The sequence below is a fragment of the Primulina eburnea genome, chromosome 12 (assembly GCF_022965805.1).
Source record: "Primulina eburnea isolate SZY01 chromosome 12, ASM2296580v1, whole genome shotgun sequence".
NCBI classification, from domain to species: domain Eukaryota; kingdom Viridiplantae; phylum Streptophyta; class Magnoliopsida; order Lamiales; family Gesneriaceae; genus Primulina; species Primulina eburnea.
In genome coordinates, this window is record NC_133112.1 from 21,166,276 (window position 1) to 21,193,484 (window position 27,209).

General features: G+C 39.3%; 1 long non-coding RNA gene across 1 annotated transcript; it reads left to right on the forward strand.

Moving 5' to 3' along the window:
• The first annotated feature begins 7,168 nt into the window (after positions 1–7,168).
• LOC140807777 (uncharacterized) lies at positions 7,169–25,719 on the forward strand. Its single transcript, XR_012112758.1, has 3 exons — positions 7,169–7,192; positions 14,856–14,903; positions 25,531–25,719. It is a non-coding gene; the product is annotated as an uncharacterized lncRNA (long non-coding RNA).
• The last annotated feature ends 1,490 nt before the right edge of the window (positions 25,720–27,209 follow it).

Consider the following 27,209-nt stretch of genomic DNA (forward strand, 5'->3'; position numbering starts at 1 on the left):
CGTCAAAGAAGGGTCTTGGTGCAGTGCTGATGCAACATGGAAATTTTATAGCTTATGCTTCTCGTCAATTGAAAGATTATGAGAAGAATTATCCTACGCATGATCTGGAGCTAGCAGCTGTGGTTTTCGCCTTGAAAATCTGGAGACACTATTTATATGGCGAAAAGTGTGAAATTTTCACGGACCACAAGAGTTTAAAGTATTTGTTTTCCCAGAAAGAGCTCAATATGCGGCAGAGACGGTGGTTAGAGCTTGTTAAAGATTATGATGTGACGATTAGTTACCACCCAGGGAAAGCGAATGTTGTAGCAGATGCTTTGAGCCGTAAGTCAAGTTCTTCTTTTAGTTCTATGATTCAGAAGCCATTGTTGTTGGACTTGCAACGAGAGGAGATAGCTTTAGTAGTACCGGGGACCATTGCTCGCTTTTCAGCGTTGGTTATTCGGGCTACATTGACGGACAGGATCCGTAGAGAGCAAGCCAATGATGTACAGTTATCAGAGATGAGAGCTAGAGCAGAGGAGAGGGGTAATTCAGAGTTTGGGATGAATAGAGATGGTTTGATAACATTCAGAGACCTTATATGCATTCCTAATGGTGATGATATTCGGCGAGATATTTTAACAGAGGCACATACTGCGCCATACTCGATACATCCAGGTAGTACCAAGATGTATCATGATCTTCGTAGACTCTATTGGTGGCCAGGTATGAAGAAAGATATTGCCGTGTTTATTTCTCAGTGCCTAACTTGTCAGTAGGTGAAGATTGAGCATCAGAGACCTGCTGGGACATTGCTTTCACTGCCGATTCCTCAATGGAAATGGGAGCATATTACGATGGATTTCGTGACTGGTCTTCCCAGAACGCAGAAAGGTTATAACTCTATTTGGGTTATTGTTCATCGATTGACCAAGTCAGCGCATTTTCTTCCAGTTAAGACAACGTATTCCATGAACCAGTATGCCGAAGAGTATATAGCAGAGATTGTTAGACTTCATGATGTTTCTATGTCGATTGTGTCTGATCGTGACCCTAGATTTACTTCAGAGTTTTGGAAGAGTTTGCACAGAGCTATGGGTTCACGATTAGCGATTATTACAGCTTATCACCCTCAGAGTGACGGTCAATCAGAGAGAGTTATTCAGATTCTAGAGGATATGCTCGGAGCTTGTACTATCGATTATCCTGGTAGCTTGGGATTCCAAATTGCCTCTTGTTGAGTTCACGTACAATAACAGTTACCAAGCGACGATTGGCATGGCACCGTATGAAGCACTTTATTGCAGGAAGTGTAGATCGCCCTTGTATTGGGATGAGATTGGTGAGAGGAAGATGTTGGGTCCAGAGTTGGTCCAACAGACGGCTGATATTGTTGCTTATTCGAGAGAGGATGAAGACAGCACAGTCGAGACAGATGAGTTATGCTGATGTGAGACGAAGGCCGTTGCAGTTTGAGGTTGGTGACCATGTGTTCTTGAAGATTGCACCTCTTAAGGGTGTAATGCGGTTTGGCAAGAAGGGAAAGTTGAGTCCGAGATTTATTGGCCCATTTGAGATTTTGGACAGAGTTGGTGATCGAGCTTACAGGTTAGCCCTACCACCAGATCTTGATAGAGTTCACAATGTTTTTCATGTTTCAATGCTCAGGAAGTATATTGCGAATCCTTCCCATGTTCTTCACCAGAAGCCATTGGATTTGACGCCGAATTTAACGTACCAAGAGATTCCAGTTCAAATTCTGGATCGCAAAGTTTAAGTATCGAGAAACAAAGAGATCGTTATTGTTAAAATCCTTTGGAGGAATCATTTGATTGAAGAAGCCACGTGGGAACCATAGGATGAGATGAAAGAGAAGTATCCTGAGTTGTTTGCACAGTGACGTCAATTTCGGGGACGAAATTCCTCTAAGGAGGGGAGATTGTAATATCCAAGCTTGGTGATCGGTATGGTTTAGGATTTCTTATGTTTATTGACTATTTGGGTAAGTTTAAGTATAGTTTTGATGTTAAGGATGACGATTTATGATTTAGAGTATTGTTGATGATAGATGATGTGTAGTTCGATTGTAGCGTCGTTACGATTAAATTCATGATAATTCGTATGTTGAGCCAATTGGTATGAGGCCAATTGGAGTGGTTAGATAAGACATAGAGGTATAGCTTTCTTATCTTGAGTTTTGTTCAAATCATTGTGGAAGGTAAGCCAAAAGTGCCCCGAAGTGTGTCGTGTGTTTCGACGTTCCTCCAGTGACACATGTTGGGAGATTTAGCATAACCTTTTACTCAGACCTCCAAATGATCTGAAATTTTGAGAGGTTCAAAAAAGACATAGAGCTACAACTTTGTAGTGTACCATTTTTCCAAATTATGACGGGAAGAGGCGTTTCGGAGGCGATCTTTGGAGAAGCTGTGCGCAGAGTGGAGAGCGCACCCGCGGTCTACTGTTTCAAATTTTTGGATGAGTTGCCAAAAGCATAGCGCACCCGCTGTGCATGGGCTAGCGCACCCGCGGTCTGTGAACATTAAAGTCGTGTTTTTGGTGTTTTAAGGTATAAAATAGGTGGAGACTTCATTTTTCCTCATTCTTATCGGTTTCTTCAGAGCAAGGAAGCTAGGGTTCCTTTTCCTTTCATTTCCTTCCTTTGATTCAAGCATTTTGTTGGATTATTGAAGTGAGATCAAGATAGTTTTGGGTTCAAGGAAGCTCAGGTAAGCTTTTGGTCTAGTTTATTCTTAGTTTTTTTGTTGGAGATGATATGGGTTTGTTGATGGTGTTGGTTTATGGATTAATTGATATGGGTTTTTTTATTATTGAGATATTTATGGTATTATATATGGTTTATTGTTGTAGGAATTCAACAAAGGGTTTAAATTGAAGGTGTTCTTGTTGGTTGTAAGTGGAATTTCATTCCTTGTGCTCACATGATAATATATGTATGGTATTTCAATGGTTTTAATGTGCTATTCCCTTCACTTGATTCATGATTATGTATTGATACACTTAATATATATATATATATATATATATATATATATATATATATATATATATATATTGGAGGCATTTTATGTCTCAATTGTGAAAAAGGGAATACAAGAGAAAGATTATGCATAGTGTTTGATAAAATGCCCAACAGAGAGTTCAAATGTTTTATGGATTGATAGATACATAATCAGAGATTGCATACAATTAGTTGATCAACGACCATAGGCTTATATCCCTCAAAGTTATCGATTTATATCGATGGGATATAGGTACACAGACAGAGATACTATATAGATATCAATCCAACAGAGAAAAGAGAAATATCATCTTATTGTTATGTTATTGCTATGTTATTCATGTTTCTAGAGTTGATGGTATTTATTGATTTCAAAGCCTTGTTTTCAGAGTATGCTATGTATCATTGCTATATAAGAGTTCCACTTGCTGAGTTTTATACTCATTTCAGTTATTCATGTGATGCAGATAAGAGTGACGGACCAGGACATTGATTGGAGCCGATGTCATATGCATAAGAGAGGGAAGGAAGAAGAGTATTTTGCTAGCACTTTGGCATGATCATTAAAATGATGTTTTGTCTTTTGTTGCATCATTTGATTGATCATGTATATTTATATATATATATATATATATATATATATATATATATATATATATATTTATATATATATATATATATATATATATATACTTTTGGTTGTAAATATTGAAAATGTGTTTATGTCAAGAGAAGTTTTAAATCATTCCTTCCTATAAGAGTAAAATTTTTAAATTCTGCTATTATTTTAAGAGATCAGAGTAAGAGGTGTTACATATTATGTTTCCACACTTGTATTTAAAATAAAATTAGACACAGTTTATTGAATTAATCCAATTATTCCCAAAGATGATTAAGAAATGAATTAACGTACGGGTCAGCACAAAATCTCTCATCACTCTGAGTGCTATTTCCCTGTTGTCATACTCTTTCCCAAGAGCTGCTAGTTCATTAACCAGGCTGCTGAAACATTCATCAAATTCGTTTAGAGTTTCTCAAGCTTTCATTTTGAGATTCTCGAATTTCTCCATTGCTACAGACAGTTTATTCTCCTTCGTCTGCTCATTTCCTTCATAGATTTGGATGAGTTTCTCCCAAATCTCTTTAGTAGTGGAACACATCTTGATCTTGCTGAAGGTATTATTGTCAAGGGTTTTGTAAAGAATGTCCTTCGCAACCATATGACATCGTTCACCTTTACGTGTCAAGCCTTACCCATCGATGTTGAACCTTAATGGACGGTCGCCATGAGTTCCCTCAATAATATGAGCCGAAATCATGGGAGTTCCACGTATTTCACATCAATATGTCAATGGATGTCATAGCTTTCCGGCACCCAGGGCTCCCCCAATAATATGAGCCGAGCCCTGACCACGGGTAGCGTTCATCATGTACCCATTGTCGAAGGAAGACATGTAAAATATAAACAACTTTATAATTCCTCTTTTTGGGCTTGATATTAATTTTGAATCTTATTCAAAATGAGGGTTTTAAATTTTGAAAGATCTCATCATTAATTTTATTTAAAAGCTCGTCATGTTTGATCGTATGTTTGCCGGATTCATGCAACTTTGTTATTATCATAATAATAACGCACAAACTCATTATTTATAACATATCATGCATATATTATAAACAGCAAACAAAACAAGGATGATCAATCTCCCCAAACTAACGGCCCGTGTGAGCTAAACACGGGCCTAGGTCCAATCCTAGGGAAATGCATGAGATGCAAATGCAACTATTACATAAGCTTCCAATATTTAAATGTCTTCGATCTTCATAATCTTCAACGCCACCATCTTCCAATCTTGATCTTCCACTTTACTAATATTTACAAACAAATATCCATGGCAAATAGAGATACAAAAACCAAGCCCACTTGAAATTTGATAATTATTACAATCATTCAACACAAAATATCCTAGCAAATTGGGCTTGGTCTTTTGATCATCCATTAATGGTGTGTTATATGTGATATTATATATCTTGATCCAATCACTAACCGCCACGATTATAAAATAATTAACAAAGTATACAAACTTTTTTGTTTACTTTCTAATTAATTTATTTATAACCGAATTTCTTGTAAATCACAATTTACTATAAATAATTAAATTCCAACTTCAAATATTTATTTTATGAGATAATATGTACAACTTTTGTTGATTTAAACTTAAGGGCCAAAAAAATCATTTTTCAATAAAAAATATTTTGGCCCATTTAAATTCACAAATTTTGTTAGTCATCTAATAGCCTAACAACTTCAAGGCTCATGACACTTTGATATTCCAAAACACTTTTGGAAACCCTAGTCGTCATCGCCGTCGTCGGATTCCGGCCAACAAGCAAATTTTTTTTTATTATTTTCGGAGGGGGGCTGTTGGGGAAACCCCTCGGCTGCCCGAAATGACCCGCCCCAATTTGGCCTTGAATTCGTTGCAACAAATCATCTCATGCAGTTAGAAATCGACCTCAATATAATATCATATATAAGCTACACAAACTAATATCCATAGCTCTTGATACCACTTGAAAGGGGATCGATTAAGGTGCCCTAAAACCGAGCACCCTAATCCTATAATGTGTAGCAAATACGAAAAACAAGAAATGACATTCATAGGGTGTTTTTAAGATTTTACCTATCAATCTCAAAGATTGATGTTATGGCACCAATTAAGGCGTAAACACCTTAGCTCTTGAATGGAAAGACAATCTACAAGCCCTCTTTGCTTCAAAATTAATCCCACCACTTGCAAGCTAGAACCCCTCTTATTTTGCACTAGAAAAATAAGAGGATATTTCAATGAGAAATATTTTATTTCCTCAACAATTGAAGAAGAAAAATTGGGAGAATATTTGATGAAAATTTCTGCCAAGAGATAGAGAATGAAGGGGAGTATGGGTTGTCTTTGTTGTCCAAAAAGCAAAAGCAAAAAGTTGTATGTGCATGCCATGCCATTAACTAAAAAGTTGCCTCCACCCATTCACCTCCCAAGCATGCAATTCTATTTGGACTTGTAACAATTACAAAGCCCATGGACTTTTATTTAAATGTCTCAAACACATTTGAGACCATTTAACATTTATTTGATTTTACTCAAGCCCACTAGTTTAATAATTATTTCTAATTGGGCTCTACAAGGCCCAATGATGTTTATTTAATCCAACACTTGAATAATTTAATTATTTGGACTTTACTAGGTCCACTAGTGTCTAATTAATTCAACCCTTGAATTAATTTAATTTAGTCCATAATAATGTTTATGAAAATGTAAGGTCCTGAAATTAATTATCCGGTAATTTTGCCATAATTAGAATAATTATTGAGTTGTAAATTAAAATGATTATTTATGCCAAATGATTTTTGTAGGTATGTTAAAAATATGTATCTTAGAATATCGTAGAATTTAACTATATAAAATACATATAGAGTTTATATAACACACGGGAGCAAGATTAATGCAAAACCGGGATTTTATTGGGCATGTGTTACCATTTTTTTTAGTAACTAATATACATATACATACACCCAACTTATCTTTGAGAGAGAGAAGAAGCCAATTTCCCAAACCCATTCCCGTCACCTCCATTCCCGTCACTTTCAACACCTTCATATTGGAGAAGCCATAACTTTCCCGTCCGGCGTCGAAATCTCGAATGGTTTGAGGGGTTTTCTTCCTTACTTCAGTAGCTTCATTTTGAACCACGAATCGCAACTTTTGATGTTCGTTTCAGCCCCAATCGAACCCTGTTTCGGGACTGCTCCTGTTCGAGTTTCTTTTTTGATTTTAGGTGAGCTATTGCTTGGTTTTTCTTGGTTCTTTGGAGTATATTGAGCAAGGATTTGAAGCTTAATCTTACCTTGTTGTTCCTGCGTTTTCCAGCTAGTTTTCAGTTCGGTTTTTGGTCGTGAATAGTGTTTCCGACGTCTTTTCCGGCGAGGAGCAACATTGGACCGCTAGCGACTAGTTATACTTCGATCTTGGTAATTTTGGATCCAATTTCAGATTTTTCGGTGCATAAGTAGGCTTCCCCAAAGTGTAATTTTACTCGTTTCGATTTAATTTCGCTTTGTCGATTTTAATGCATTATATTGACGTATATATTGGGTTTATATTGTAAGTTCGATCGTTGGAGAGCTTTGAGGTATAAATCGAAGAGTTTGTGAATTAGTATCGAGTTAATCGTGTGATTATTTTTGAGAATTACGGTTATTCAGTTGAAATTTCATAATTGTTGAAATTGATTTGGGAATTAAGTTTTAATAATTAAAAATCAATAATTTGGATTAATTTAGTTTCATTGGCGAATTGTGAATTATTCGACCTATTTTTATCATTGTTAGGTCAAGGAGATTAAAGTTGAGCTTGTTGTGATTTTAGAGTTGGTTTAGGTATGTTACAGTTCGGTAACATACGACGGTAAAACATAAATTATGTTTAATTGTCATTTTGTGTTGCACTGATCTTGTTTATGATTTGTTGACTGTTGTAATATTTTAAACGTCTTCGTTGTGATATATGTTTATTATTGTGACATATTATTGGCATTTAGCATCGGGCATACAGTTATGAAACTCATATTGAGCCTATCATTCTTGTTAGCCCATTGTTGATATCCGTTGTTATCTGGCACTGTTGTTTACCTCGGGATCATTGTGTGGCTGATAGGCCTATACACATGAGACCGTAGATGTGATTGAACAATCCCGTGGTTAGTGCAGCCTTTTGAGGTGAGCGTTGGGATTGAGTCATCTAGTTTGTTTTGTTGTGCCATCCTGTTATATCGTATTAGATGTATGGAGGCCGAGTAAGGGGTGTTATTCAGCACAGCTTGGCATACCTCGCATACTTGGCAGGGCAGTTTAGCTGCATGACGATGTAGCTCCCCTGTGTTGTTGCTCGAGCATTATTCCAGTTGTTATCGTACCGTTTGTTGGCTCCTGTTATTCCGGTTATTCGTTGAGCCTTTCATGTATTGTATATTACATTTCATTATATGATTATGCATGATTTATGTTATTGTTGTTATTGTTGAACTGTTTCATACCAGAATCCTAACCTCAGTTGTTTACTGAGGGGGCTGCTGTGGTTGTTTTTGGACACCATGGTAGATCTCCCGAGTCTTTTTGCAGCATCAGGCCGAGTTTCCGCCAGTGAGCTCGGGATTGAGGTTGGATTGCTTGGTTCTGTTCAGTGGAGTCTTCCAGTTAGTCTATATGTATGTCTTGAGTTGTTTCAGTCTTGTATGGTAGTTTATTTGCCGGGGAGATGCCCCATGTAGCTATAGTACTATTTGGTTGTTTTGTGATGTTCTGAGTCGACTCTGTGATATTTATGATCTGGTGAGTATTGGATAAGTTTTAATTTCTGCTTAGTCCTGTCCTGTGCGGCTATAGGTTGTTTAACTTCGGTTTTTGTTTTATTGACTCTAGTTGGAGTATATTTTTATATAAACTGCTGCTTGAGTTTTCGGGATATCTTACTTACGGGGAGGTCATGCCGAAATTTTTCTAAGCCCTGAGGTTCGTTTTAAAGCATTTTAAACAATTTCCGTTGCAGTTTTAAATCAAACCATTATTGTTTGATCATTAATTATCATTAGAGTAAATGGGCATCACATCTTGGTACAGAGCGTAAACTGGGATACGCTCAAACTAGAGTCTAGAACACTTGAGTCTTGGCACTAAAATGGTTGTTGCGCATGTGTATGATAATTGGCAACATACTTATGTGATTATATGATTTTTTTACTTCCATTTTAATTGTTTGGTGTTTTATCGTATAGAATGGATGGAGGTGGAGAAATTCCTGTTGATGAGATTCCTTTAGCTCGAGGTCGAGGTCGAGGTCGTGGTCGAGGTCGTGGACGTGGTAGACTTCGTGTCCGTGTTGTTGATGATACTTTTGTGGATCAAGTTGTTGATCAGTTAGAGAAGCTTAGGATGGATGAGTTAGTTACGCGTTTTCATTCTATGCATCCACCTCGATTTAGTGGTTCGGAGGGAGCTGAGAAAGCTGAGTTATGGATTTCTGAGATTGAGGAATTGTTTGATTTGATTGAGTATCCTCCAGAGTGTCGATTGAGATTAGCTGTGCATCAGTTGAAAGATCGTGCCAAAATGTGGTGGTCTACTACATTGATGACCTTAGATGCTCAGACGATCATTCCATCATGGGATATATTCAAGCTGAAGTTTAAGGAAAGTTACTGTCCTGCATCATTCTACAGTTCTAAGGCTTCTGAGTTTCGTAACCTGAAACAAGGCGATATGTTAGTTGCGGAGTATGCAATTTCTTTTTATGCTATGCTGAGATATGCTCCTCATGTTGCTGCGAGTCAGTTTGCGGTTGTTGAAAGTTTCATTGAAGGATTGAACGATCATCTGCACCTTTTTGTTTCTACCAGTAAGCCAGTGAATTATCTTGAAGCAGTGGAAATAGCAAAAAGGGCTGAAGCTAGCCTTAAGAGGAGTGGCAATCGAGTTCCTACCCAACATCATCAGTCGGGGAGGCAAAAATTCAGTTCATCTGGTTCTGCATCTCTTCGTCCGCGTGGGAAGCAATTTAAGAAGCCTGGTTCTAGTTCTTCGAGTTTAGGGAGTTCAGGGAACCATGGTGGATATCGTTACAGTGGACCTTATTATGATCACTGTGGGGGCAAGCATTCCAGTAATCATAGTGTTGGAGTTCAAGGGGTTTGTAATAATTGTGGTCAGCCGGGTCATTTTCCTCGAGTCTGTCCTAGTAAGACGGGGAAATCAGCCGAGGCAGGTAGTGGAGCTCAAAGAATAGAATACCAGCAGCGTCCCAGTCTTCCCATCAACCTAGTCGCCCTTCGCATCAGAGCAGAGGGCAAGGTGGTCAACAGAATCAGTCATCTGTTCATGTATTTGCTTTGACTGAGGATGAGGCTCAGGCAGCTCCAGGTACTGTCATTACTGGTAACTGTACTCTATGTGGTTTTAGAGCATGAGTGTTGTTTGATACTGGAGCATCTCATTCCTTTGTTTCTCATGCATTCGTTGTTTCGCATTATCTTCGTATCAATAGTATGAATTTCAATCTATCTGTTGCTACTCCGATGAGAAAAATGATTATCACTATTAATGTGTTGTTCCATGTGATTTTGTTTCACGATGAAAACGTTCTATATCTGAATCTCATAGTTCTACCTATGCATGACTTTGATTGTATCGTTGGTATGGATGTTTTGACTGCAAATCGTGCCACTGTTGACTGTTATCGAGGAATAATTCGTTTCAGACATAGCTTTGCTCCTAAATGGAATTTCTATGGTCTTGATTCTCAAGCCAAGATTCCTCTAGTTTCTGCCATTGAGATGAATCGATTGTTAGATTCTGGTCATGAAGGTTTTCTGGTTTATGTTGTGGATCTATTGCAAGATGAGCGACGGATTTCTGATATTCCTGTAGCCTGTGAGTTTCCTGATGTGTTTCCAGAAGAGATTCCTGGTTTTCCACCAGAACGAGAAGTTGAGTACAGTATCGAATTAATGCCAGGAACGGAACCCATATCTCGAGCACCATATCGTTTAGCCCTTGTTGAGCTGAAAAAACTGAAAGAACAATTACAGGATTTGTTGAGTAAAGGTATATTCGTCCGAGTTCTTCACCGTGGGTTGCACCGATTCTATTTGTCAAGAAGAAAGATGGAACGATGTGGATGTGTATTGATTATCAGCAACTGAATATGTTTACCGTCAAGAATAAATATTCACTCCCTAGGATTGATGACTTATTTGATCAGTTGCAAGGTACTTCGGTATATTCTAAGATTGATCTCTGTTTTGGGTACCATCAAGTGCGAGTTAGACAAGAAGATGTGCCGAAAACAGCTTTTCGCACGAGATACAGACACTTCGAATTTTTGGTTATGCCTTTTGGTTTGATCAATGCTCCTGCTGTGTTTATGGACTTGATGAATCGAGTATTTCGTAAATATCTCGATCGTTTTGTGATTGTATTCATCGATGATATTCTTGTTTATTCCAAGTCCGAGGAAGAGCATGCCAAACATTTGAGATTAGTTCTTCGAATTCTTCAAAAGAAGCAGTTGTATGCCAAGCTATCCAAGTGTGAGTTTTGGTTAGATAAAGTGGTATTTCTGGGCCGTGTCATATCTCAACATGGTATTTCTGTCGATCAAAGTAAAGTGGAAGCAGTTCTGAACTGGGCACGACCGACCAATGTGCCAGGGATTCATAGTTCCATGGGTTTAGCTGGTTATTACTGGAGATTTATTGAAAATTTCTCAAATATTGCTAGACCTATCACTCAACTGACTCAGAAAAATCAGATATTCATTTGGTCTGATGAATGTGAGTCAAGTTTTGTCGAGTTGAAGAAAAGATTGACTTCTGCACACCATTCCAAGTGGTTCTGGAGGATTTGTGGTTTGCACCGATGCATCTAATCGAGGTCTAGGTTGTGCTCTGATGCAGCATGGCAGAGTTGTGGCCTATGGTTCTCGTTAGTTGAAATCGCATGAGTCTAAGTATCCTGTTCATAACTTGGAGTTAGCTGCTATCGTTTTTGTTCTCAAGATTTGGAGACATTATTTGTTTGGGGAGTAATTTGTAATCTATTCTGATCACAAAAGCTTGAAGTATTTGTTCTCTCAGTCAGATCTGAATATGAGACAGAGACGTTGGATGGATCTTTGAAAGATTATGATTGTGAGATCCAGTATCATCCGGGAAAAGTGAATGTCATTGCCGATGCTTTGAGTCGTAAGGTTGTTGATGTTAATTTTTCCTCGATTCGTGTTTCTAAGTTACGAGAGGATATTTTCTCCTCTGGTTTGGATTTTCAAATCCAAGTTAATATTGTTTGTGTATAACAGATTTCTGTTGAGCCAGAGTTGATTCAGATTGTAAAGTGAGCTCAGAAAACTGATGATCGAGTTCTGAAATCTTATGAGTTAGTATCTCAAGAACATCAATATGGTTACTCAATTCACTCAGATGATTCTCTTCGGTTGAATGGTAGATTGGTTGTCTCAGATATTTCTGAATTGCGTACATCCATCCTTAAAGAAGCTCATTTTACTCGATATAGTATCCACCCAGGAGGAAGGAAAATGTATCATATTCTACGGCCTCAGTTTTGGTGGAAGAATATGAAAAAGGATGTGGCTGAGTTTGTGTCTCGTTGTATGATATGTCATGAGCCGTCTATCGAATCGTTGCAATTGATGTTCGATCCCGAAGAGAAGGAAAAGATCTTAGAAAAGTGGGGTTTTATGATCCAATGAAGAATCAAACTTATTTAAATGTTCCTGCTATTCTATACTTCCTTGAAAGGGGTGCTCAACCTACAGGAACTGTTCAGAATCTTTTAAAGAAAGCAGAAGGGGTGGATTGTTAGTGTGGACGATTTAGAAGATATAATCGGAGGACATGTATGGTTAGGTTGCAAGTCAAAGCGGAACGAATGAGACCGGAAGGATTATTGCATAGCTTTGAGGTTCCTCAGTGGAACTGGGAGCACGTAGCTATGGATTTTGTCACGCATTTGCCATGTACTTCTTGTCATTTCGATGCCATTTGGGTGATTGTCGATAGATTATCTAAATCGGCACACTTTTTTCCGTATGAGAGGACATATTCGTATAAGAAAATGGCTCGTCTGTATATTGAAAATGTTGTGAGACTTCATGGAGTTCTAGTTGCAATAGTCTCAGATCGTGACCCTAGATTCACATCAAAATTTTGGACTAGTTTCTCAAAAAAGAAATGGGTACACGGCTTGCGATGAGTACTGCTTACCATCCTCAGACTGATGGTCAGACAGAGCGTTCAATCCAGACACTCGAGGATCTGCTTCGAGCTGTAGTCATGGATTGTAAAGACAGTTGGCAAGAACCTTTACCACTAGTAGAATTTTCATATAACAATAGTTTCCAGGTGACTATTGGTATGGCTCCTTTTGAAGCTTTGTATGGCAGGCGATGTCGATCACCTCTTTGTTGGGATGAATTTGGTAAGAAGCAGTTATGCTAACAGACGTCGTAGACCTCTAGAATTTCAAGTTAGAGATTTTGTGTTTCTGAGAATCTCTCCGTTTAGAGGTGTTGTTCGTTTTGACATGAGGGGTAAGTTATCACCTCGTTTCGTTGGTCCCTACGAGATTTTTGAGCGTATTGGGACTTGCGCTTATCGTTTGGATTTGCCCCAGTCATTGTCTGGCATCCACGATGTTTTCCATGTTTCTATGTTGCGTAAGTATGAGCCTGATCCGTCTCATATGATTCAGCCTGATGAGGTTGAAATCGACCCTTCTCTATCTTATACTGAGTATCCTGTTTGTATCTTGGATCGTAAAGATAAAGTTTTACGCAATAAAGTTATTCCACTGGTACGTGTTCAATGGTCGAGGCATGGTGTAGAAGAATCAACGTGGGAAACAGAAGAGAAGATGAGAGCATCTTATCCATATCTGTTTGATAATTAGTAATGTATTGTTGGTTTTGTATCGTGTGTAAGATGTGTGTGTATAACAGAAATTTCGAGGACAAAATTTGTTTTAAGGGGTGGAGAAATGTAAGGTCCTGAAATTAATTATCCGGTAATTTTGGCATAATTAGAATAATTATTGAGTTGTAAATTAAAATAATTATTTATGCCAAATAATTTTTGTAGGTGTGTTAAAAATATGTATTTTAGAATATCGGAGAATTTAACGATATAAAATACATATAGAGTTTAAATAACACACGGGAGCAAGATTAATGCAAAACCGGGATTTTATTGGGCATGTGTTACTATTTTTTTTAGTAACTAATATACATATACATACACACAACTTATCTTTGAGAGAGAGAAGAAGCCAATTTCCCAGGTTTATTTCACCCTACCTTGTGAGGCACTGCCCCCATGAGGTGATCAAAGGTCCAGATTTAAACACACATACACCCCATGAAGTGATCAAAGGCCCAGATTTAATCACCATGTAAAATCAATGGCTGAGATCCTGTGAGGACACTGTCCCCACAGGTAGCATCTACTCTACCAATTTCCCAAACCCATTCCCGTCACCTCCATTTTCGTCACTTTCAACACCTTCATATTGGAGAAGCCATAACTTTCCCGCCCAGCGTCGAAATCTCGAACGGTTTGAGGGGTTTTCTTCCTTACTTCAGTAGCTTCGTTTTGAACCATGAATTGCAACTTTTGATGCTCGTTTCAACCCCAATCGAACCCTGTTTTGGGACTGCTCCTGTTCGAGTTTCTTGTTCGATTTAAGGTGAGCTATTGCTTGGTTTTTCTTGGTTCTTTGGAGTATATTGAGCAAGGATTTGAAGCTTAAATCTTACCTTGTTGTTCCTACGTTTTCCAGCTAGTTTTCAGTTTGGTTTTTGGTCGTGAATAGTGTTTTCCGACGAGTAGCAACATTGGACTGCTAGAGAGTAGTTATACTTCGATCTTGATAATTTTGGTTCCAATTCCAGATTTTTCGGTGCATAAGTAGGCTGCCCCGAAGTGTAATTTTACTCGTTTCGATTTAATTTCGCTTTGTCGATTTTAATGCATTATATTGACGTATATATTGGGTTTATATTGTAAGTTCGATTGTTGGAGAGCTTTGAGGTTTAAATCGAAGAGTTTGTGAATTAGTATCGAGTTAATCGTGTGACTATTTTGGATAATTATGGTTATTTAGTTGAAATTTCAGAATTTTTTAAATTGATTTGGAAATTAAGTTTTGATAATTAAAAATCAATAAGTTGGATTAATTTAATTTTATTGGCGAATTGTGAATTATTCGACATGTTTTTATCATTGTTAGGTCGAGGAGATTAAAGTTGAGCTTGTTGTGATTTTAGATTTGGTTTAGGTATGTTACAGTTCGGTAACATACGACGGTAAATCATAAATTATGTTTAATTGTCATTTTGTGTTGCACTGATCTTGTTTATGATTTGTTGACTGTTGTAATATGTTAAATGTCTTCGTTGTGATATATGTTTATTACATATTATTGGCATTTATCATCGGGCATACAGTTATGACATTCATGTTGAGCCTATCGTTCTTGTTAGCCCATTGTTGATATCCGTTGTTATCTGGCACTGTTGTTTATCTCGAGATCATTGTGTGGCTGATAGGCCTATACACATGAGACAGTAGATGTGATTGAACAATCTCGTGGTTGTGCAGCCTTTTGAGGTGAGCGCTGGGATTGTGTCATATAGTTCGTATTTTTGTGCCATCCTGTTATATCGTATCAACTGTATGGAGGCCGAGTAAGGGGTGTTATTCAGCACAGCTTGGCATACCTCGCATACTTGGCAGGGCGGTTTAGTTGCATGACAATGTAGCTCCCCTGTGTTGTTGCTCGAGCATTATTCCAGTTGTTATCGTACCGTTTGTTGGCTCCTGTTATTCCGGTTATTCTTTGAGCCTTTCATGCATTGCATATTGTTAGAGTAGGTGCCCGTCGAGCCAAGTGTTGGCCGAGTGTTCACAATGAAACTGTGACACCCTGACCCGTAACATTAAAATAATACAGCGAAAATAAAATTTTCTTTAAAATATGGAAGGAGTTTCAAAATACATTTCATAAAAATGTTTACAAAATAAATACATGATCATTCAAATGATATACCAAATGCAAAACAATCATTTCTATGATCATGTCCCAAAATGATACAAAATAATCTTCCTTCCAACGGTGTATGCATATGACCCCCATCCACGATCACTGTCCTGGTCGGTCACTCTTATCTGCATCACATGAAAATAACTGAAATGAGTATAAAACTCAGCAAGTGGAACTCTACATAGCAATGATACATAGTATACTCTGTAAAACATGACTTTGAAATCATAAATACCATCAACTCTGAAACATGAATACTGTAGCAATAACTGTAGCAATAGATAGCAATACGATGGTATTTTCTCTTTTTTATGGTTGGATTGATATCAATAGTATCTCTGTCTGTGGTTGCAAATATCCCATCGATATAAATCGATAACTGTGAGGGATAAAAGCCTATGGTCGTTGATCAACTAATTGCATGCAATGCTCTGACTATGATTCAATCAATCCAATAAAACATTTGAATTCTCAATAGCATTTAAACAATCGCTTTGGAAACTATATCTTTTCTCTTGTATTCCCTTTTCAATAAATGAGACATACAATGCCTCCAATATATATACGATCGAATCAATACATAACTATGGTTTAAATGAAGGGAATATCACTTTGAAACCTTTGAAATACAATACATATAACAATCATGTGAGCAAAAGGATGAAATTCCACTTACAAACCAAAAGAACGCCTCCAACTAAACTCTTGGTACACCACCTACAACAATAATCCATAAATAACACCAATATCAAGTCTATATCCACAAACTCAAGTCAAATAATCCATTAAACCAACAATAACAACAACCTATAACATCTCATCTCCAAAAACCATGATAGAACTCAACCAAAAACTTACCTAAGCTTCCTTATACCACGTAGAACGTCGATCTCAAGTCGAAAATCCAAACAAATCCAATAATCAAAGGTAGGAAGCAAAAGAAAATGGAGAAACCCCTTGGAAAATAGAGAGGAAATCGGAAATGAAGGGGAAGATGAGGATAAGGTATGGCCAACAACTCCAAAAAGTAACTTAAAAACTCGCCCATACCTATACCGCGGGTGCGCTAAGCTCACGGCACAACAAATAAATTCCATGCACGATGATCGCGGGTGCGGTGGCGCAATTACCGCGGGTGCGGTCTCCACCGCGGGCGCGGTCCTTGCACTGCCGCGGGTGCGGTGATGCCACGGCCTTCCAAATCCAAAATGATGAATAGTACACCGCGGGGGCACTCCTCTAAGAGCGCGGGTGCACTCAAGCCACGGCAATGAACAGTACTAAATCAACAAAAATCGATCCGAAACGCTGAAACGAACAATCAACACCAACTAACACCTCAATAAAACAATAACCAATAATACTATGGCCCAAAACACAACTCTAAACATCTAATCACATAACCCAAATAAACATACAAAACTTAAACCGTACCGTACACCGGGCTCGGCTATTACAATCTCCCCTCCTTAGAGGAATTTCGTCCGCGAAATTGACGTCACTGCACGAACAACTCAGGATACTTCTCTCTCATCTCATCCTCTGGTTCCCACGTAGCCTCCTCGATCAAATGGTTCCTCCAAAGGACTTTAACGATGCCGATCTCTTTGTTCCTCAATACTCTAACTGTGCGATCCAGAATCTGAATCGGAATCTCTTGGTAAGTCAAATTCGGCGTCAAGTCCAATGGCTCATGGTGAAGAACATGGGAAGGATCTGCAATATACTTCCTGAGCATCGAAACATGAAACACATTGTGGACTCTATCAAGATCGGGCGGTAGGGCTAATCTGTAGGCTCTGTCACCAACTCTGTCCAATATCTCAAAAGGGCCAATAAATCTCGGACTCAACTTGCCCTTCTTACCAAATCTCATCACACCCTTGAGGGGTGCAATCTTAAGGAACACGTGATCGCCAACCTCGAACTGCAAAGGTCTACGACGAACATCTGCATAGCTCTTCTGTCTCGACTGAGCAGTCTTCATCCTCTCACGGATAACTGCAACAACATCGGCTGTCTGCTGGACCAACTCGGGACCCAACATCTTCCTCTCACCAACCTCATCCCAAAACAAAGGAGATCTGCACTTCCTGCCATAAAGTGCCTCATACGGTGCCATCCCAATCGACGCCTAGTAGCTATTGTTGTACGTGAACTCCACAAGTGGCAATTTAGAATCCCAGCTACGAGAATAATCAATAGTACAAGCTCTGAGCATATCCTCAAGAATCTGAATGACTCTCTCTGACTGACCGTCGCTCTGAGGGTGATAAGTTGTACTGAACGCTAACCGTGATCCCATAGCTCTGTGCAGACTCTTCCAAAACTCTGAAGTAAATCTGGGGTCACGATCAGACACAATCAACACAGGCACACCATGAAGTCTAACAATCTCTGCAATATAATCCTCGGCATACTGATTCATGGAGTACGCCGTCTTGACTGGGAGAAAGTGCGCTGACTTGGTCAATCGATCAACGATGATCCAAATGGAATTATAACCTCTCTGAACTCTGGGAAGACCAGTCACGAAATCCATCGTAATGTGCTCCCACTTCCACTGAGGAATCGGCAATGATAGCAATGTCCCAGCAGGTCTCTGGTGCTCAATCTTCACCTGCTGACAAGTAAGGCACTGAGAAATGAACAAAGCAATATCTTTCTTCATACCTGGCCACCAATAGAGTCGACGAAGATCCTGATACATCTTCGTACTGCCTGGATGAATCGAATATGGCGCGGTATGAGCCTCTGTCAGAATGTCTAGTCGAATATCGTCGCCAATAGGAACACAAATACGGCCTCTAAAAGTCACCAAACCATCTCCATTCGAACCAAACTCTGAGTTACCCCTCTCCTCAGCTCTAGCTCTCAACTCTGCCAACTGCAAATCAGTCGCCTGCTCTCTACGGATCCTGTCCGTCAATGTAGCCCGAATAACCAACGCTGAAAGACGAGCAATGGTACCTGGAATTACCAGATCAATCTCCTCTCTCTGCAAATCCATCAACAATGGCCTCTGAATCAAAGAACTCAATGAAGCACTCGACTTACGGCTCAAAGCATCGGCCACAACATTCGCTTTCCCTGGGTGGTAACTAATCGTCACATCATAATCTTTGACAAGCTCTAACCACCTCCTCTGTCGCATATTGAGCTCTTTCTGGGAAAACAGATACTTCAAACTCTTGTGGTCTGTGAAGATCTCACACTTTTCGCCATACAAGTAATGTCTCCAAATCTTCAGGGCAAAAACCACAGCTGCTAGCTCCAAATCGTGCGTCGAATAATTCTTCTCATAGTCTTTCAACTGGCGAGAAGCATAGGCAATGACCTTACCTCGCTGCATCAGCACTGCACCAAGGCCTCTCTTCGACGCATCGGTATAGACAACAAAATCCTCAGAACCACTGGGCAATGAAAGAACAGGAGCTGTCGTCAATCTATCCTTCAACTCCTGAAATGCACTCTGGCAATCAAAAGACCACTCGAACTTCACAGTCTTCCTCGTCAGATTGGACAATGGCAGGGCAATCTTGGAAAAATCTGAAATGAAACGAAGATAGTAACCCGCCAAACCAAGGAAACTGCGTACCTCTGAAACAGAAGTAGGAATAGGCCAATTCTGAATCGCCTCTATCTTCAATGGATCAACAGCAATGCCATCCCTCGAAACAACATGGCCTAGGAAAGAAATCTGATCCAGCCAAAACTCACACTTCTTCAATTTGGCAAACAACCTCTTCTCTCGCAACAACTGAAGCACAACTCTGAGATGCTCTGCATGAAGCTCTCTGGTCTTGGAATAGATCAAGATATCATCGATAAATACAATGACGAAGCTATCCAGATAAGGCTTGAACACACGGTTCATCAGATCCATGAAGACTGACGGGGCATTGGTCAGACCAAACGACATCACGAGAAACTCATAGTGACCGTACCTGGTCCGGAACACTGTCTTAGGGATATCAGACTCCCTAACCTTCAACTGATAGTAGCCAGACCGAAAATCAATCTTCGAGAAGACAGTGGCGCCATGAAGCTGATCAAACAAATCATCTATCCGTGGCAACGGATACTTGTTCTTGACAGTCACTTTGTTGAGCTCTCTGTAGTCGATACACAGACGCAAAGAACCATCCTTCTTCTTGACAAAAAGAACCGGAGCTCCCCAAGGCGAAGAACTCGGTCGAATGAAACCCTTGTCCACTAGATCCTGCAATTGCGCCTTCAACTCCTTCATCTCAGTAGGAGCCATCCTGTACGGAGCCTTAGAAATAGGAACCGTACCTGGAGCTAAATCGATCGAAAACTCAACATCCCTATCCGGCGGCAAACCCGGAACATCATCCTCAAACACATCAGCAAACTCCCTCACAACATCGATATCATCTATATTCAACTTAATCAGTCTTTCCACATCCACAATAGAAGCCAGAAACACATCAACTTCTCAGCCTCAAGACAAGAAATAAAAGGAAGGACCAGCGAAGTACCTGAGCTGGCGAGAACTCCTCCCTGGCCATCATCTGCAAAAGTCACCTTCTTAGCAACACAATCGATAACTGCACGGTAAGTCGAAAGCCAATCCATTCCAAGAATAACATCAAAGGCAACCATAGGGATAACAATCAAATCAGCGAAGACAACTCGCTCCCCAATACGAATAGGGCACGCAAACACAATCGATGTCGGGCACAAGACATCTCCCGAAGGCAAAACAACACTAAGCTGGAGGGGAAGAATATAAGGAACTATACCCAAAGATCTCAAAAACAATTCAGACATAAAAGAATGAGTAGCACCAATATCTATCAAAGTCGTAGCTACTCTACCTGAAATCAAAATAGTACTAGAGATCAATGAAGAATCATGATTAATACCTTCCTTCGTCATCGTAAAGATACGACCCTGCACCTTCCCTTGGTTAGCTCCTCGGGGACAATCTCTGGCAACGTGGACTGCTGTGCCACAACGATAGCAAGAATGAGTGCCAAGTCTACACTCTCCTCGATGATGCTTGCCACACTTAGGACACAGTGGCTTCTCGGGATCAACTGAAACGGGCGGTGGTCTAGGACTCGACTCCATCTTGCCCTTGCCCTTGAAACGATCCCTGCCCCTCTGATTCGAGCCCTGGTTTCTCTGAGCAACAGCTTGATGCCTCTCCTGCCTCTCTCTGGTGATATCCTTCTCATCCTACTCGGCCAACAATTCCTTGGATACGATCTCCTTGAAAGTCACGGCCTTGGACATGTTGATATCACGACGAATCTCAGCTCTAAGGCCTCGAATGAAGTGAGCGCCTTTATCTTTGTCATTGGAAGCAATGTACGGAGCAAAAAGGCAACCCTCCTCGAACTTCAGAATATACTGACCGACATCCATGCTACCCTGACGAAGCTCCAAGAACTCCGTAACCTTCCTCGCTCGAAGTGCATCGGGAAAGTACTTGTCTTAGAACAAGTCCGTGAACTCTTACCACTTCAATGTCGCAACAGTCACACTAACCTTGGTCGCATTCCACCAAATGCGGGCAGCCTTAACCAACATGAAAATAGCACAACTGATCCTGTCTTTGTCCTCGTACTGGAGATGATCGAAGATCGCCTCTAAAGCCTTGACCCACTCGACAGCAACTAAAGGATCGGTGCTACCTGCGAATTCCGGTGGATCCATCCTCTTGAAAGCAGAAAAGACGGCATCAGTGCCAACAGCCTGAGCAACCTGACCTCTCACTTGGCCTCTACCCTGTCCAGTTCCTTGCAAACGAATGAGCTGCTGAATCTGCTCGCTATGCACCTTATCCTGCTCCTTAAGCAACTTGCCGAACTCGTCGACAACTCTAGAGGAAGAACTATCCTCACCCTCTACTGCTTTCCTCTTAGGTGGCATACTCTACAATGTGCTCACAAGACACCAATCAATATATAACAATGAATAGATAGATGCAAAGAAAACATACCCGGACAGTTGAAAGTAGACGAAGTCATATGCATTGGTCCGAAGAACACCGCTCTGATACCACTAAATGTGACACCCTGACCCGTAACATTAAAATAATACAGTGGAAATAAAATTTTCTTTAAAATATGGAAGGAGTTTCAAAATACATTTCATAAAAATGTTTACAAAATAAATACATAATCATTCAAATGATATACCAAATGCAAAACAATCATTTCTATGATCATGTCCCAAAATGATACAAAATAATCTTCCTTCCAACGGTGTATGCATATGACCCCCATCCACGATCACTGTCCTGATCGGTCACTCTTATCTGCATCACATGAAAATAACTGAAATGAGTATAAAACTCAGCAAGTGGAACTCTACATAGCAATGATACATAGTATACTCTGTAAAACATGACTTTGAAATCATAAATACCATCAACTCTGAAACATGAATACTGTAGCAATAACTGTAGCAATAGAAAGCAATACGATGGTATTTTCTCTTTTCTATGGTTGGATTGATATCAATAGTATCTCTGTCTGTAGTTGCAAATATCCCATCGATATAAATCGATAACTGTGAGGGATAAAAGCCTATGGTCGTTGATCAACTAATTGCATGCAATGCTCTGACTATGATTCAATCAATCCAATAAAACATTTGAATTCTCAATAGCATTTAAACAATCGCTTTGGAAACTATATCTTTTCTCTTGTATTCCCTTTTCAATAAATGAGACATACAATGCCTCCAATATATATACGATCGAATCAATACATAACTATGGTTTAAATGAAGGGAATATCACTTTGAAACCTTTGAAATACAATACATATAACAATCATGTGAGCAAAAGGATGAAATTCCACTTACAAACCAAAAGAACACCTCCAACTAAACTCTTGGTACACCACCTACAACAATAATCCATAAATAACACCAATATCAAGTCTATATCCACAAACTCAAGTCAAATAATCCATTAAACCAACAATAACAACAACCTATAACATCTCATCTCCAAAAACCATGATAGAACTCAACCAAAAACTTACCTAAGCTTCCTTATACCACGTAGAACGTCGATCTCAAGTCGAAAATCCAAACAAATCCAAGAATCAAAGGTAGGAAGCAAAAGAAAATGGAGAAAACCCTTGGAAAATAGAGAGGAAATCGGAAATGAAGGGGAAGATGAGGATAAGGTATGGCCAACAACTCCAAAAAGTAACTTAAAAACTCGCCCATACCTATACCGCGGGTGCGCTGCCACAAGCACCGCGGGTGCGCTAAGCTCACGGCACAACAAATAAATTCCATGCACGATGACCGCGGGTGCGGTGCTGCAATTACCGCGGGTGCGGTCTCCACCGTGGGCGCGGTCCTTGCACTGCCGCGGGTGCGGTGATGCCACGGCCTTCCAAATCCAAAATGATGAATAGTACACCGCGGGGGCACTCTTCTAAGAGCGCGGGTGCACTCAAGCCACGGCAATGAACAATACTAAATCAACAAAAATCGATCCGAAACGCTGAAACGAACAATCAACACCAACTAACACCTCAATAAAACAATAACCAATAATACTATGACCCAAAACACAACTCTAAACATCTAATCACATAACCCAAATAAACATACAAAACTTAAACCGTACCGTACACCGGGCTCGGCTATTACAGAAACTCTATGTATAAGCAATCTTTATTTAAGTAATATTTGAAATTATTATTTTGGCACATCTTTATCTGTATACACATGCTAGTTGCATAGATAAAGCCCTTGAATATACAAATAGTAGAAAGAATATGAGATGCTCATATAATGAGTATCATGAAACTCATATTTGTAATACTGTATATTCTAAATGGTTCCTAGTCGATTCAGCCGCCACTAAGAAGGATATAGGCCGCTCGAGTTAGAGACTAGTATCTGCGATGTGAGTACCATGTTTCATTGGTAGGGGACATTGTGATGTCCGAGCATGCAGATAGGTGCTCCTGGTAGAGTGCACTGAACAACCCTCCATTAAAGGACTTTCCAAGTGGTTCTCACTTATCGAGTGGAAACGTCCTAGTTTATGGTTGTACACCATTAGTCCTTATGACCCAGGACAACATTGAGACTCTATGTGCTAGCATTTCACTTTAACTTGTTTACCGACTCTTATGGGGTCATCAGGTGGCAAGGTTGGGTGTCATGTCGAAACATATAGGAGTCGATGCATTGTAGTCGGGGATTCACCGCTTACCTCGGGTATGGATATCCTATGTGTTATCATGTGTATGTAGGTTGAAATCTCTGGCCAGAGTATGGTGGTAATTATGAAAGGGGTTTCATAGATTACACCATCTATGCAACTACGACATGACACATAGTATCGATTCATTGACAACTCTCGATATACCAATGGTTGTCGAATCGTTCGGGATATATGAGTTGAAGGGACCGTACTGTACGCTAACCATAATTGAATGGTTCTTGCAGGCACTATCATTTGATACCTAGGGAATCATGTAAGCGATGTTGCTAGGCGTTTAACATGGTTGGTTGGGTACTATCAGACTTGAGTTCTGACGTTTTTATTATCAAGGGGTTGATAAGTAAGAATGGAGAAATTGGGGTATGCTCATATAAGGACATGTTTAGTCCAAATCACATGGAGATGTGAACCAACGGCTAGTTGTATGAATGAACCATTGAGGGCCACATAAGTGCTGGCTTTCTAGATCCCGTTGAGAAGTAAAAATAGTTCAATGTGTTGAACGGCTTATAAAAGAATAAAAGCGTAAGGAAAATTAGAAGTATGACTTCTATAAAGGAGAAACTAGTTCAATGTGTTGAACGACTTATAAATGAGTTTATAAGTGTAAGGAAAAATAGAAGTATGACTTCTATGAGAGAAATGTAAATTTTAATTTATGGAAGTGTTCCTAAATTAAAAGTTGGCCAAGTGAATAATGTATTTGAAAATTGTGATTTTCATAAACATTATTATGGACTAAATTAAATTAATTCAAGTGTTGAATTAATTAAACACTAGTGGACCTAGTAGAGTCCAAATAATTAAATTAATTCAAGTGTTGAATTAATTAAATCTTATTGAGGGTAGAGCTCAATTTAAATTAATTATTTAACTAGTGGGACTTGGGTAAATTCAAGTAATGTTTAATTAGTCTCGAATGTGTTTGAGATAATTAAATTTAGTCCATGGTTTTTAATTTGTTAAAAACCATATAATATATATGCATGCATGGGAGGTGAAGGGTTGGAGACAAATTTTTCAAATATCAAGGCTTGGCATGCTACTTTTGTCTCTACTGTTTGCAAGACCAAGACAAGTCTCCCTCCCCCCCATTCTCACATAGCAATGGCCGAAATCCTCTCTAATTCTCTCCAAGTTTTTTCTCTCGTTTTCTTCTTCAAGTGTTGAGGAATGAAAAATACTTCTCTTTGAAAAATGCTCTAATTTTTCTAGTGCAAAATTAGAGTGGTTCTAGCTAGTTTGTGGTGGGCTTAATATTTGAGCAAGGTGGGCTCAAAGGAAGCTGGAAGATTGTCTTGTCATTGAAGAGCTTAGTTGTATATCAACTAAGTTGGAGCCATCATCAATCTTTTAAGATTGATAGGTACATTTCTAAACACACTATGAATGTCATTTTTGTGTTTTATTGTATTTGCTACACATTTCATGAGGTGGCCGAAATTTTCTACAAAAAAATAAAATTTTTGGACTTTCGTTGCGCTTCCGGTCACCGTAACCGATCCCCTTTCACATATTACATTTCATTATATGATTATGCATGATTTATGTTATTGTTGAACTGTTTCATACCAGAATCCTAACCTCAGTTGTTTACTGGGGGGCTGTTGTGGTTGCTTTTGGGTATCATGGTAGATCTCCCGAGTCGTTTTGCAGCATTAGGCCGAGGTTCCGCCAGTGGAGCTCGGGATTGAGGTTGGATTGCTTGGTTCTGTTCAGTGGAGTCTCCCAGTTAATCTATATGTATGTCTTGAGTTGTTTCAGTCTTGTATGGTAGTTTATTTTCCGGGGAGATGCCCCGTGTAGCTATAGTAGTATTTAGTTGTTTTGTGATGTTCTGAGTCGACTCTGTGATATTTACGATCTGGTGAGTATTGGGTAAGTTTTTGTTAGAGTAGGTGCCCGTCGAGCCAAGTGTTGGCCGAGTGTTCACAATGAAACTCTATGTATAAGCAGTCTTTATTTTAATAATATTTGAAATTATTACTTTGGCAAATCTTTATCTGTATACCCATGCTAGCTGCATAGATAAAGCCCTTGAATATACAAATAGTAGAAAGAATATGAGATGCTCATATAATGAGTATCATGAAACTCATATTTGTAATACTGTATATTCTAAACGGTTCCTAGTCGATTCAGCCGCCACTAAGAAGGATATAGGCCGCTCGAGTTAGAGACTAGTATCTGCGATGTGAGTACCATGTTTCGTTGGTAGGGGACATTGTGATGTCCGAACATGCAGATAGGTGCTCCTGGTAGAGTGCACTGAACAACCCTCCATAAAAGGACTTTCCAAGTGGTTCTCACTTATCGAGTGGAAAAGTCCTGGTTTATGGTTGTACAGAATTAGTCCTTATGACCCGAGACAACATTGAGACTCTATGTGCTAGAATTACACTTTGACTTGTTTACCGACTCTCATGGGGTCATCAGGTGGCAAGGTTGGGTGTTATGTCGAAACACATAGGAGTCGATGCATTGTAGTCGGGGATTCACCGCTTACCTTCGGGTATGGATATCCTATGTGTTATCATGTGTATGTAGATCGAAATCTCTGGCCAGAGTATGGTTGTAATTATGAAAGGGGTTTCATAGATTACACCATCGATGCAACTACAACATGACACATAGTATCGATTCATTGACAACTCTCGATAAACCAATGGTTGTCGAATCGATCGGGATATATGAGTTGAAGGGACCGTACTGTACGCTAACCATAATTGAATGGTTCTTGCAGGCACTATCATTTGATACCTAGGGAATCATGTAAGCGATGCTGCTAGGCGTTTAACATGATTGGTTGGGTACTATCAGACTTGAGTTCTGACGTTCTTATTATCAAGGTGTTGATAAATAAGAATGGAGCAATTGGGGTATGCTCGTATAAGGACATGTTTAGTCCGAATCACATGGAGATGTGAACCCACGGCTAGTTGTATCAATGAACCATTGAGGGCCACACAAGTACTAGCTTTGTAAATCCCGATGAGAAGTAAAAATAGTTCAATGTGTTGAACGGCTTATAAAGGAGTTTATAAGCGTAAGGAAAATTAGAAGTATGACTTCTATAAAGGAGAAAATAGTTCAATGTGTTGAACGACTTATAAATGAGTTTATAAGTGCAAAGAAAAATAGAAGTATGACTTCTATGAGGGAAATGTAAATTTTGATTTATGGAAGTGTTCCTAAATTAAAATTTGGCCAAGAGAATAATGTATTTGAAAATTGTGATTTTCATAAACATTATTATGGACTAAATTAAATTAATTCAAGTGTTGAATTAATTAAACACTAGTGGGCCTAGTAGA